Genomic DNA, 14991 nt, shown 5'->3' on the forward strand with positions numbered 1-14991 from the left:
GACTGAAGCAGAAGTCTCCATGGAGAACTTCTCCTTCTGAACAAATTTGTTCAGAGCGCTGACGTCTAGTACTGGTCTCCAGCCTCCCGAGGCTTTCGCCACTAGAAAAAGGCGATTGTAAAACCCGGGGAGTTTTGATCCAGTACTAGTTCTACTGCACTCTTGTCCCACATTTGTTCCACCATCGATCGAAGAGTATCCCTCAGCACAGGATCCTTGTACTTGGCTGATAGTTCCCTTGGTATTGACGTTAGGGGGGGGCGGAGTATTCAGGAAAGGGATACGATATCCCTTCCTTATGATATTTAGTGAAGACGCGTCTGCGTCTATCAGTGTCCAGGCCTCCACGAATCCCAGGAGCCTGGCACCTACTGGTGCTTGGAGGAGAAATGTTTCATTTTTCCCTTTTTTAAAGGGACGAAAGGCGGGCCTACCTCTTCTCTCTGGAGCCTTCCTTCTTGCGGGAGGTCTGGAGATCGGACCACCTCGAAAGGGGGGGCTGCATAGAAGTGCTCGGTTTCTTTCTTGTCCGAAACTAAAGCAGGTTTCTTCTTCCTAGCTGACTGCGTCAGGAAGATCCTGTGTCGCCTTCTCAGTTTAAAGAATGAGCTACGTCCTTCACTAACTTAGAAGGGAACAAATAGTCCGACAGAGGTGCATATAGTAGAGCTGCCCTCTGAGCATGCGAGACTGCCTTTGTTAAGAAGGCGCCATACACTGTCCTTTTCTTCAAAAGACCTGCTCCAAATAATGAAGAGACTTCCAAAGATCCATCCTGTACTGCTTTGTCGATGCAAGACAAAATGCATAACAGGGCTTCAGGTTCGATTCCCTGCGAATCGTGAGCTTTCTTGGACATCACCCCAAGGGACCAATCTAAGAAGTTGAAGACTTCCAATACATGGAAAAGTCCTTGAGAAGATGATCCAGTTCTGAAATACTCCATGTAATGCGAGCAGAATTAAGACTTGGACGCCTTGAAGCGTCAACTAACGTCGAAAAGTCTGCCTCTGTAGTAGAAGGGAGAGCGATACCCATATCCTCACCCGTCTTGTACCATATGCCTCTTTTCCCAGCTAATCTTGCTGGAGGCATGCAAAATACTGTCCTGACTAAGTCTTTCTTCGACTTCATCCAGGAGTCTAAGGCGTGTAAAGCCCGCTTCATCGAGATGGTGGGCTTCATCTTCAGAAAAGACGAAGGCTTCTTCGCCTTCGCACTCGAAAAGAGCGAGCGCGGAGAAGGAGGAGCAGCCGGAGTCAACTCGTCTCCGTATTCCTCCAGAAGCAGGGTAGTCAACACCTTATAGTTGGACAAGCCCTCTCTTCCAAGATCGTCATCATCCGAGTTTTGCTCCAACTCGTGATAATTCTGAGTTTCTGTTCTCCTTTCAGAACTTTCTCCTTCTGGAGGAGACAAACTCCTGATCGGAGAGGGGCTAAGGGAATGAAAGTCTTTCCTTTTTCCCGTTTTGATCGACCTGGAAGGCGTCACAACCTGCGGCTTCTCTCGCGCTTTAGAAGACGTCTTGTATGACGCTTCCCGCTCTCCGAGCGTCATGTATGACGTCTCTTGTTGACGTCTTGATGACGCTTCGCGTCTGGAAGACGCTTCGCTCTCTAAGGGCTTCCTACTCGGAGTCACAATCTTGGACGGAGCGTCACGTCTAACATCCGCTTGGAATGACGCTTCACTTCTAAAAGACGTCTTTTGATCTTCTTGTCTTACGACACTCTTGTCAGCCCCCGTTCTTCGAGCAGGTGCGAGAGGACGAGACTTCTTAATTGGAAGCGTCACGTCCTTCCGACGGGGCGCTAAAACTCCCACAAGAGATGACAGTTGTTCCTGAACCGCCATAATTATCTTTCTTGAGGCTTCTCCTACGTCTAGTGCATGACGCCTCTCGTCATCACTCGGGGAAGAAGCATGATGTGGTACTTCCTCATAAGCGTCAGGTGACGCTGACGCCACCTTCGCCTTCTTAATAGCAGACGGGGCGTCATCCGAGAAGCGCTCTGGGCTTGAATCAATGTCTTGCTTCATATGACGCTTCAGCGGTCTAGATAAGTTCGACTCCTTCCACCCTCGTTTAGGTGAGGGAGAGGGAGAGGACGAGAAACACTCGCGAAGGACGCTTTTTCTATAGCGCCCTTGAGCTGGCTGCCATGAAGCAGAGCTAGCTGAAGGGACGTCTGACCGTTGGGGATTCCCCACGACCTCCTTAAGGCTTTCGACTTTCCTTCTCCTCTGGGCATGTGAGCTTGGAAGAGGTCTAGGCCTGGGAGCGCCGCAGGGACGATCAAACGCCCCCTCCACAACACTGATAGGACTCACTTCACTAAATTGTTCACTATCACTAGCCTTACCTTTCGAGTCAGCCATCTTGGTTTTCATGTCTCGAATAGTCGCTTTCAGATTGGCGATTTCCGATGCCGAATCCGAAAAGACACTCTGAGAATGAGATTTATAGGGAGAATCTACAGTAGTAGGGTTAGAATTATCGGTGAAAGGCTCAATAGGCCTTGAATTCCCACCTTTCAGTCGTCTAACTCTATCCCTCTCTAACTTCTTCAAAAGAGAATCAAAGTCTTCCATTCTTCTTGCATTCAAACCCTCACATTCCTTACAAGTGTTAAAAGGCAGAACACTGAACCCCCACCCCCCTACATTTTACGGCATACAGTGTGAGGATCAACCGAAGCTTTCGGTATCCTCACCCAGCAGCCTACATTCACACACATTCTCACACTCACATTAGAATCAGACATACTGAGAAAATTGGGTCCAAAGAGTTATTCCAAAAACAGTCCACAGTAGCGAATGCCAAAACACGATCCAAATACGTCACCAAAAAGCCGAAAAACGTTGATCAAATGTTGAAAAAAGAATCTAAGTCAGGAGGTAATAACAACAATGTTGATACCACCGGCGACAGAGAAAATATGATACGAAAAGGGGATGGTTCCTAGTCTGCCACCCAGGGCAGGCCGGTAGATCACCTGACCTACTGTAGCGAGTGGCGCGAAATTTGAATTTCTGTCGGGGACGACGGAGTCTTAGCTATGTATATATCTGACAGGTAAGTTGATTGTATGAAAAACTCGAACACTCTGAGTGCGCTAGAAATTCCGTAGAATTCTAAGCACTCTGCGAAACCCCCACCGAATTCGTCAAACGATATCGGCTGGTGGTCCTCTCGATTCCCGTAGAAATCGAGAAAGGGGCAGGATCCCTCCTCAACGACCGGGGCTTACGTCAGGTAGGACCCGAAGGTCCACCCGGTAGCGCAGCCCCTAACGTGGGATCTTACAGAGAAATCTCTGTAGGATCCCTCCCCTTTCCCTCGTAGCCGTAAGGAGAGAGGGAATGGGGGAGGAATGGATACTGGCTCGCCTTCCCAGCGGAACTAGCAGTTGGAGAAGAAAAGGAGCAGCCATCGCCTTACGGCGATGGCCTCTCAGAGCCTGGGAAAACGTATCGTCAGGAGAAAACGTTTTCCCGAGGAGGGTTACGAACTCATACTGTAGGTAAGGATCTGCCGCCACTGTGAACGTCGTCTGGGTGGGGCTGATCGACACCTGACAGGAGAGAGCCGATACCGTCCTCCGACTCATTCCAAGTCCTCGTCGAGGTCGAAACCTCTCAGGGAGGACCGAAGGGGTATTCAAATACGGTGTCCGAAGACACGTAAGAAGGAAACGCCTCTGTCGCAGTAGAGGAGGTGAAGTAGCTTGTTCGACCGGACCAGAACTGAGAGAGCCTTCTTGTCCGGAGACGAGAGACTACCTGGGTTCAACACAGTCGGCAAGCTCCGATCGCGGCAGACCCACAGTCGATTTGGGTTCCCTCTCGGGCCCCAAAACGACTCGAGCCGAGACGTGGCTCTGCTGGTGGGAGCGGCGATCCTTCCCCGAGGTCGTTGTGCTGACGAATCAGCGCCATAACCTCGGCAAAGTTCCTCTGGATCTCGGAAGTCACAGCATCTTGCAGAGTGGGACCGTTAAGCCCTTCGAACAAGAGCATATTCCGAGAACCTTCCTCCCTAAGAAGGGGGAACAGCGACAGCCCTCTCGGTCTTCCCCATCCACTTGCGCATACGTCCTGGCCGGTCCAAGAACCGTGCCTGGCACGTAGGGCGTCGTGGTGGGATCGTGAGGGGCGCACCCCTCACGATCACTCCTCAATACCTCGCTCCTCCCGGTGTAACCCGAGGATTGTTGAAGTACGGGAGAGGCAGACCTGACGCTCCCTCGTTGCTCGCTGGCAGAAACCAGCAGGCTTGGAGGGCTGCAGGCGATCGTCAACCCGTGGTGGCGATCGAGCTGCAGGCCTGGTCGAACCGTCTCGCTGTGGAGAACGGCTGGACTGAGCACAGCGGGCCCCGATCTCGAGTGTCAGAAGAGCTGGTGCTGGTTGCCATACCCAATCGCTCTCTGTGAGAGCGACGGTCAGGCGACCTGCAGGCTCCACTGTCACAGAGACCGGTGCTTGTCCTCAACGGCACGTCACGTCGCTGGTTCCAGCCGTGGCTGGCACCGGCGAACGGGAGGACCTCTTCCCAGCCTCAGCCCGTGGCCGTGCCGTGAACCTGACGCTGAGCGGACTCAGAGGTCTGGTTCCTGGCTGCACGGTCGCTGGTAGGCGACCGTACACTCGGTACCTCCCGCGAACGAGAGGCCGAGACGGACCCTGATGCAGTGGGCAGAACCACTGACACCAGGCGAGGAAGTACCGGTGTTAGCCGGTACCACCTCTGGTCCCCGTAGTCTTCTTCTTGCGGAAGAAGAGACGGGCCCCGCTCCCGAAGGAGCAGGAGGACCAGCGGAAGGAACCCTCCCGTCCCACCTAGGTGAGACGGGTCCCGAGAAGCTCCCGAGGGAGACTTCTTAGGAGGGAGGATGGCAACCTTCTTCTTCCTCGGCTGTGAAGCCTTAGAAGTCGAAGGGGAAGAGGCGGCAGCCGACGACGATGAAGAAGATGAAGACGACGACGACGACACCTTCCTCCTCTTCTTCGTCAGCTTCCTCAGGACAGACGTAAGATCTGCTATCCAGGGCGGAGCCGGGGCTGCTGTAGCCGAAGCTACAGGGCCCTGGAACGCACCTGTACAGACAGACCAAAGTCTGGGGTAGGTACCACCACGAACAGGGACGACATCAGCAGGTATGGGCATCTCAGGAACAGCAGGCACAGCCAGCACAGCATCGGTAGGACCGCCAGCGCAGCAACGGCAGGGACAGCCAGCGCAGCAACGGCAGGGACAGCCAGCGCAGCAACTGCATGGACAGTCAGCCCAGAATCGGCAGGTACGGCAGGCAGCACCGGGAACACAGGAAGTGGAGCAGCAGCCAGCAACATCCTGGTACCGGCGGCAGGTCCAGGGGCGAGCTCTAGGGCGGCAGTGGAAGTGTGGTCGCTGCAGCGCGGCAACCACGAGCGGCGGCGGCACGCCCCCCTCTCGGTACGGCGAACGGCACTTCACAGCGGCTGTAGGCAAGACTGTTACCACGTGAGGTGATTACACCAGGTGAGGAGGGACGTCGTCACCTGGAGCGTGGTCACCACTCCATGGGTGACCGCAGTAGGCCCAGACATAGAACCGCAGCCCCTGGACACTAGCACGCCCTGCAAATGGAAGGACGCCCATACCTCACCAAGGTCCACCCTCGTGGCAGTAGCACCTGCGGAAATAACAGTAGTAGCGATTAGTGGGGGGGAAAGTCCCCTCGCGCGGGGGGGTGAGCCCTCTCCGAACGAGTGGAAGACCCCGAATACAATTGTACATCGGGCACGAGCGCCCTCCCCCGCGCTCGACGGATCGGGCGAGGAGAAGAACGCCGATAAACCTCCCCCCCCCAAGGGGAAGGGCCATCTGTGGGAGCTGAGCGGGGGGGGGTTCTCGTTCCCCACCCCCGCACAGCACCCATGTACCCAACAATAATATAAGAGCCCGAGAGCAATCGTGCCATCGGCCCGAATGCAAGGGCATAAGGATCAATTCCCTGACTGAGAGGAACTTGAACCAAATAAATATTGATGCAATCAATAATAAAAAGAATAAAATGAAAAAAGAATCTTGCATTACGATTCACTTCACAATGAATAAGGGCTCGGATCGAGCGCATTTGCGCCCTCGGTACCGAGCGCAAGGGTAAAAGGATCCATTCCTTTCCTTTATGGATCAAGGTTTATGGAAACCTTGATCCATAATGAATTGATGCAATCAATATATATATGAAAATGAAAAAGAATACTGCGCTTGCGATTTCACTTCATACAATAAAAAGGGGGGGAAGGATCAATTCCGGGAAATAGCGGAAACATTGATCCCAGTAAACAATGCAATCTCAATAAAATATGAAAATGAAAAAGAACTGCACTTGCGATTTCACTTCATTCAAATAAAAAGGGGAAAGATCAATTTCCGGGTAAGCTCGGAAACTGATCCAAAATGAGTATTGCTACAATCAAAATAAATATATGAAAATGAAAAAGAATACTGTACTTGCGATTCCACTTCCATACAGAATAAGTTTCCGTGCCGAGCGCATTCGCTCGGCAACGAGCATACAGGTCAAAAAAAAAATATAAATGAAAAGAGCACTTACTTACGATTTTCATCTACACATTTCCAACCAAAATATACGCTCGGAGCGAGCGCTCTCCCGCCCTCGGCACCGAGCATACACAATACGAGGATCATTTCTGGGAAAATGAATTCCCGCACTTACGCCCTTCAGTCCCGGCACTCGGGTAATCGGAGGGCGTGGTGAAACCAAGATCCTTTAATTCACAATTGAATTCAATGGAAATAAATATGAAATGATTGTACTTACAATTCAGTTTCACTAGATAAATAGAAAAAGAAAAACACAACCATGCGAAAGGCAAAGAACGATAAAGAGGGCGAGGAGCGATGATACACGTCCACACGCCAGCAGGCCGAAAGCAAAAGTGATTTGTTTACCTACCAGTCGCGCGCGCGCGCCTGTCGGACAAGCAGTTAACTACCGAACCCCTTGTTCGAAAGCTTACGACCTATCCAGCTGCCGCTACTACCTTCCTATTGTAAAAGGACCGAAGGTTTGTATGCCGTGTCGGAACAACTTACACTTACTCCTTGAAGGAATGGGAGGAAGACCAGAGGAAAAAGCTCTTGATAAGGCCCAGTGAGCTTGGGAAGAGGCATCACCTTGATGTTCCTTCAAAACCTCAGAAAGCACAGAAATATCGAAAAGGAAATCGCCAAAAGGAGAAGAGGACAACAGACGGGTTCTCTGAATCTCCGATACAGAGGAGGGTAACTGCGACAAATACAGGTTATGCCTTAGAGAAACAAGAAAGGCCTGCATTGAAGCAGCAAGCTCGTTCTGATGTACAGAAGCGATTGAAATGGATGAGCAGAATTTCTCAAAAAGAGGAGCATCAGGAGGAACAAACCCGGAGTCCTTGATATACATTAAAAGCCCTCCGAGGACCCACATATTGAAGGATTGAGCTTCTTGTAAGGAGCTCATAACAGCCTCCATAGCAATAAAATCCTCAATTGAGACAGAGACCGAAGCCTTAGAAGGCAAGGGTTGACTTGAAAGTCGGACAAAATCAGGATTTGGCTTGGGGGTCAAGAGAATGAAGAATCATCCGCCACCTGGTAAACTCCTCTCCGGTGTCGTAGAAGAGAAGAGAGCTTCCTCTTCCCTTCCCCGATCACCTTCGAAAGTTTAGCGGCAACGTCCGTCCTCACTCTCGCGAACCTCTGGCAAAGGGAAAGGGAAAACGTAAAATTTCCTGTGACCGGGAAGGACCGTCAAGAAAAATCCCTTCTGTAATACAACGAGGCGAAGGCTGCTTCTGCTCTATTTAGGCCTCGCCTGAGGAAGAAAACTCAAATTAAATCAAAAAGTTTCTTGAATTCTACATCATGACATCCATTCGAGGAAACATCAATATCACACGAATCCGCGTCATCATCATCATCATCGTCAGATCCTAACTTAGAAACTTCCTCTGAAGTAAAATCCTGACGACTAGCTATCTTAGTCTGACACTAATATCCCTCCCCCCTTCTCCTAAATAAGCGCCCTTTGGCACTGTTACGGGACTAACAGGGGACACGTTGGGTAAAGATTCGTTAGGCACCTGCCCGGACCGGATCCCCCCTAGGCCTTCGCCACGACGGGGTTCACAAGCCGGGATATCTGTCGCACCGTTACCCCCCTGGTGCTGTCGACAGGTACCTGACGAGGAGCTGAAAATGAATCTAAAAGTGTGTTAGACATTCTAGTAAAGGCTTCTTGAAAATTCTCTGACAGATTGTTAAACTTAGCAGAAATATCTCTATCTAGACTAAGCTGTAATTTCTTAAAATTCTGTTTCCAGGCAGTTTCCATTGCCAAAATCTTCGAATCTAGATCAGAACTAACTTCACTAATTACCGGTTGTACAGGGGGCAAAGCATCAATTAATTCGGAATCGGAGTCGTACGATACCGAAACCGAAGAGCCAGAATCATGAGCGCCCAAGTCAAAGAATTCGTTAGATACAGTTTTAGCAATCGATTTCTTTTTCTCCTTAACCGATCTTTTACGCTGCAAGATTGTTTGGCGTTTCATATAAGCAGTCATATCCTCGTCAGACCAGGGCTTACATACGTCACAACGAGAAGTCAAGTCACAAACCTGTCCACGACAAGAACTACAAATGTCATGGGGTTCATACTCCCTGCTACTCATCCTTGTCCCACAAACCGGGCAGTTCCTGATATTGCTGGCAGAAGGAAGCATCGTAATTTCTTGGTAATCCATTGTAGAATTGGACAGGTCAGTAGTTCCGGGTCGCGCAAAAGTTCGTAATTTAAGATAAGAACCACGACAGAAATCAAAGTTAATTCACTATTTCGTGATGTAATGCGTGAGTGGTAATTCATATAAAGTTTCATTTAACAAATAATGAAAGCTTTAAAGGCACAAAAATGTTTAAGGAAATTTATAAAGAGCGGCCGTGATGTAAACAACACGGGCGCTCGTTAACAACTGATTTGAGGGAAGGTTTTCGTATCTGTCAACGACAGTGTTGCCAACTGGCGGACAGAATAGGAGGTAACAGGGTTGCCAATGTGGTAAATTTTGGTGCGGTTTTTGGGGATTTAGGGCTAGATAAATTATATTAAGGTAATGTTTATTAATACGGGGTTTTTCTCCAATCGCGACCTCTATTCAGCGAATAGCAGACTTTTTAACCTTCCTCAGAGACGAGAAACGTTTGTCCGTTTCTGCTATTAGAGGCTACAGGGCGGCACTGAGTTTGGTGTTACGCCCGAAGGGTATCGACATCTCCTCTTCCTGGGAACTTTCCCTGCTAGTTAAGGGGTTTGAGCAGTCGAGCTCTCCTAGAGAGCTCAAGCCTCCAACGTGGGATGTTTTCTTGGTGCTTAAGAGCTTAACTAAGATTCCATATGAGCCTTTACGTCGCTCATCTGACAGGAACCTGATGCTCAAGACGGTTTTCCTTTTGGCTTTGGCATCTTCCATAAGGGGAGGAGAGCTCCACGGTCTGAGTTATGAGGTGAAGCACACCAGGGGTTGGAAGTCAGTGTCCTTCGAATTTGTCCCGTAATTCGTGGCCAAGACCCAGGTTAGCTTCGTTTTCCATTCCATCACTGACTGACTTTTTGGGTGGTGATGCTCAAGAGCTTTTGTTGTGCCCTGTCTGGGCCCTGCGTTGCTATCTTAAAAAAACTCGGCATCTTAGACCAGGCTGCCGCAGACTTTTTGTTAGCACAGGCCGTACAAAGAAAGAGGTGTCTAAGAATACTATCTCTTTTTGGATACGGGAAGCCATCAGACAGGCATACTTGACTCTTGATGATTCCATCACCACGTCTGCGCAGGCTAGAGCACATAACGTTAGGGGTATTGATCCCTCTCTGGCTTTCAAAAAGAACTTGGCTGTACATAGAGTGCTGAACGCTGGTACTTGGTTACACCAGTCCACGTTCACCTCCTTCTATCTTAAGGAAGTTGCCCACAGATCTATGGACATGTTTTCCCTGGGTCCTGTGGTGGCTGCCCAACAGGTTGTGTAACTCATAGTTGCCCTTAACGGGGGCACCTTTGTATCTTACTAAGATGATTGTGTGGATGAGAGAATGAGTGAGTTGGCTGGTCTCCTTCTTTCTCTTGTACCTTTCCTTCTTCCTTCGGGCGGTTTAAGGAATTGACATGTCATTTGCCGGACTGGTCTGATACAGGTGAGTGAGGTAGTCATAGTGGTAGTGTGGTCATGCAATATACAATATCTTACTCACTATTTAGTAGCATAGGCTCCGCTCCTGGGCAAGGAGGAGTTGGGAGTACTACAAACCCTAGTGTCTTGGTTTGTTATTGGACAGTTAAAGTTTCTCCTTGGTTCCCTATACTATGGTTATCCCATATATCACTGTACGTCACTCAGGTTCTGAGTGGTTAGATATTAGTGTATCTAGCTTCTCAACAGGCTTCAGTCCCTCTCCAAGAACTATTTCTTTTGAGAGCTGGACTGGCGGGTAGGCACCGAGCCGGTCTAGGATGTCTTATACCTCCCTCCAAGTATGAGTCTATCCTATTGTTAAGACTGAGGGTTTGTTCGCTTATGAACAAATGACAAATTTTCTAAGACAATTTGTATTTTTCATAGCTACAAACCTGAGGTCTTAACATTATACTGCCCACCTCTAGCCGCCCCTCTTTTTGTTAAGTCATCCTGAGTAGGGAAAGACTGGCGTAGATGATCTGCGTTTGACCACTCTTCACCCGATCTATGCATGCGTTGCCAGATATCACAAGATTCCTTGCTTTCATCTGCTTTTTAACCGGATCCAGCTAGGCGCTAGAAATTATCCTATTGTTAAGACCTCAGGTTTGTAGCTATGAAAAATACAAATTTTCTTAGGAAATTTGTCATTTTATCCTACTCTACAACATGCACCCTTCACTTAAAATCTACTGAGACTATATCCTAAAGGTCTTACATTTTAATACCTATACCTATTGTCAAAAAAAAAAAAAAAAAATAAAAAAATAAATAAATTACACATTATATCTCTATTCTATCTGATAGAAAAGAATTTAATTACTGCTATACAATATGCACTCATACCATATACTACAAGAACAAGGTTAGCATGCATTCTTGACATGCACTTTGAACTGTACAGCCTACACTTAAATACAGCAAATCTTATATATGTAGTACAACATTAAAAATAATTTTATTCTTCCCTGTATTTTTCAACCTAAACAGAACTTGAATCCTTCAAAAGAATACTAGTATAAAACTGTACTTACCAATACCTTCTTAAGAGTCAGCTACAGTATAACCACATTGTTCATAAAGTGATGAACTGGAAGCGATTTATTCACTGGCGTTGCAAAATCACATCATTGGTGTTGCTTGCATACTTATCAACGAGGGACGTCAAAATGTAGATGAGGTAACGACCTGTAGAAAGTTTAATAAAATTGGCAAATTTTCTACAAACATCTTGCTCTTTTCTACAAATATATTGCTCATGTTAAAATTAACAACCACTTGCTAGGGATTAGAAAGGGCAGTAGTTCCTCATCCTTCCTTAACATTGAAGCCTTTTTGGCCTGGATCAAGTACCTAATTAGTTGAGGAGGTCTGAATCCCAAAAATAAAAGTCAGGTCAATCAATAAAAAAATAAAGCTTTATAAATTATATTAAGTCAGATGGTAGGATAGAGTGAGAAATTACACCAAAAGGAAATTTATGGAAGTTCCATAAGTAAATGAGATAATGAAAGGGAGAGGGAGATGGCTGCTGTAGGCACCTGAAGAGCTGGAAGACTTGGACTTATTTGGATGAGAGCTGTGCAGTGGAAGGCTCAAGATATATTTTTATTGAAGCCAAAGCACAGGAGACACAGGATCTCTCAAGAGGTCCTTTGAGCCATGCAGCACTGGAGACGCTGATGAAGCTAACCCATTCTAATATGCTTTCACCTGACTAAAGAAAATCTGGTAATTCTAGGTAATAACTAGACACGGACTGCAGGGAACATTCCCACGAATACGACAACCACTAGGGACTGGGGCGTCAAATGTATTTTGCCGTGTATAGTACTAGCCTCTGGGGGTTAATTACAGTTAATCCCCAAAAAATAACAGTCAATTCTTAGTAAGCCATCCAAATACTATAAGAAACTGTAATTTCCATAGAAATACCCAACGTGGAGTTACTACCTACATGTAGTGAAAATCTCATTAGACTAATAACCTACTAATCCAAACTGGCACAGTTGACTTTTGTTTGCAGAATACTCAAAGTCATGGTCCTGTCAGCAATGGAAAAGGTATTTAAAACCAATATCAAGAAAGTTTTTCTTAAGGGCACCAGCCGGCTAATGCCATTTTTTAAGGACAGCACTTTGACATTCATACCACTCAATAAGGTGACTTGAGACATCGCCAAACCGCACGATTTTTGCCTCTGCCTTCAGTTTTGTGACGCGAGTGCCATTTATCCCAAAAATAACCATTTTTCAAATTCTACCTCTTCCCTTGATACTTAATAATAAGACCTGGGGTTACTACCATACAGGAATATTAAGACCTGGGATTACTACCATACTTAGACCTGATGTAGACCTAAAATCAAATGAAGTTTTTTTTTTTTTTTATAAAAGTCATTTTGGAGAAAAAAATGAAACAAAAAATGGAAGAAAGGGCTACATTTGATTGTTCTATAATGTCTTTCTAAGTTATGTACCAAATTTCAATGCTAAGTGAAAAGATAGAATTTGAAGGTCAGTAAGTATAGTTTTCAGGTATGGGCTTTCAAAGTTTTTCTTTGTATTTTAACAAAGACAACGTTAATAAATCATGATTATTATGAATGTAATATTCCCTGTAATTATGAAAGTAAGAGGAATTTTGACGAATATTTCGTATACACATTCTCCGCTGCCATATGAAGCTCCATGAATTTTTTCATGATTTTGCATTTTCACCGTTATACTATGGCCAGTCGGCGCCCTTAAGCCATTATCTTTGCAAACTGTTACCTTGTGGGATATTAAAAAATGTTTAAATTAAAATCAAAAGGATGCCCGGTTGTATAGTATGTGGTGATGCACAGCACTCAGAATCATAAGGGGGTGACAGGGGACAGGTTACACCTCAATACCCTAGAAAGGTTAGAATGTATTTGTTGAAATATGGTTTTTCTTTTGAAATATGGTTTTTCTTGAGTCCTTTCACATTTTTTTAGTAAGAATAACTAACTTTTTTAAAGAAATCCATGGGCCTAGTTTCTTGCATTTGGGGAGAGGGGGCAAGGGACAGGACGGGAACTACCTAGTGACGCTGAAAAAGAAAATGGTTTGCTACTATAAAAACAACCGGCAGAAACTCAGAAATTTTATCAGTGATACCTGCAGCAGTAGCAGCTGGAGCTATACAAAGAAAGGGCCAAGTGAGGCAGAACCAAACTTTGATATACAATCTTGATCGAGGCATACCTAGGCTAGTGTGCAACAATCATCAACAAATTTTGGTTCTACTCGGGTAATTCTAAGCCGGCATTCCGCAGTAAAGTAGACTATGGATGGCAGTTGACGCCTTTTTCCTAATGTTATTTAACTTACTGAACAAGAATTTAAAGTAATATTTATTCGGCTGACTGTAAATAAACCATAATTTACCTTTGAAGACTACATGACTGTACAAGGGGTGTGATGTACCAATGTACAGAGTTCATAGGTAAATAACAGATTACAGTCGACTGGCAAAATATTACCTTAAAATCTTTCAAAGTAAGTAAAATAACATATGAAAACGTCAACTGCCACAGTCTACTTCAACTGAACAACCATTGAAGTTTTGGTCCTGGGCCAAGAAACGTAAACAAACCGCCATATTTGAATTCTGGTAGGAAGTGTGAGATATGTAACCACCAGGGAGCCATATGTCCAGTAAGGGGAGGACGGGGTGGGGTTCTGTGAGAGGAAGGGACAGGTATAAGTTGTTAACGGACTACCTGACTGGGGGGGCATAACCCCCTTAAAGAAAGGTAATCTTAGAAATGTAACATATAGGTTATGATATTAACCTAACCAACCTAACCTAACCTAACCTAGTAGAACATGTTACATGACCAGGGGGCGTACCCATCCTTAAAAGAAGGCAACCTGAAACAAAAGCTCCCCTATAACATGGCGCATGCACAGTAGGATTGTCGCATGCGTAGCAGGATTCAGCGTTGTAATAGCAGTAGTAGGGTAAACAACCGCATGGTACAGGGGTGGACCATGTACGATCAATGTGTACAACCCCAAGAAAAGTACATTATAACGCGTCCTGACACCGGAGTAGAGGTCTTTAGCTCCGTTTCTCACTAACAACAAGTCGCGTCTGATGCCCATCTCCGATGTCAGGACGCGTTATGTACTTTTTTGGGGGTTGTACACATTGATCGTACATGGTTCACCCCTGTACCATGCGGTTTTTTACCCTAATAGGTGGATTTTGGCTATGTAACGGCTCCTTTATCAGTTTATTTATCGCTTTATTTCAGCTTGTATTTCGTGCTTCAAATGTCATAAATAAGAGGAAATAACACAAAAAGACAGCAAAACCTTCCTCCAAGTGTTTTACCCTACCCATGTAAGGCATAATTCTCCCAAGTGTTTTACCCCACTCAAAACCCTGCATTGCCATCGGTCCCCCTTACCGTAGGATAGAGTTCAAAGGTAAATTACAGGTTAGGGTAAAAAACCGCATGGTACAGGGGTGGACCATGTACGATCAATGTGTACAACCCCAAAAAAAGTATATTTTAACGCGTCCTGACATCGGAGATGGGCATCAGACGCGACTTCTTGTTGGTGAGAAACGGAGCTAAAGACCTCTACTCCGGTGTCAGGATGCGTTATAATGTACTTTTCTTGGGGTTATACACATTGATTGGTATTTCTACAGAAGCAGTCCGCA

The 14991-nt window shown here is 46.5% G+C and overlaps 1 protein-coding gene across 5 annotated transcripts in view; it reads right to left on the bottom strand.

The window, feature by feature from the left end:
- Positions 1-14991, bottom strand: part of LOC135197915 (glycoprotein-N-acetylgalactosamine 3-beta-galactosyltransferase 1-like) — a 497298-nt gene that overhangs the window by 481080 nt on the left and 1227 nt on the right. For 4 of the 5 annotated variants that reach the window (XM_064225157.1, XM_064225156.1, XM_064225154.1 and 1 more), the window contains exon 2: positions 11325-11478. The gene's annotated coding sequence lies outside the window, so the exon portion shown is untranslated. The remainder of the gene's footprint in view (positions 1-11324; positions 11479-14991) is intronic. The other variant, XM_064225155.1, reaches the window with a different exon arrangement.

Source organism: Macrobrachium nipponense, chromosome 21 (genome assembly GCF_015104395.2).
Source record: "Macrobrachium nipponense isolate FS-2020 chromosome 21, ASM1510439v2, whole genome shotgun sequence".
In the NCBI taxonomy this organism is placed as follows: Eukaryota; Metazoa; Arthropoda; class Malacostraca; order Decapoda; family Palaemonidae; genus Macrobrachium; species Macrobrachium nipponense.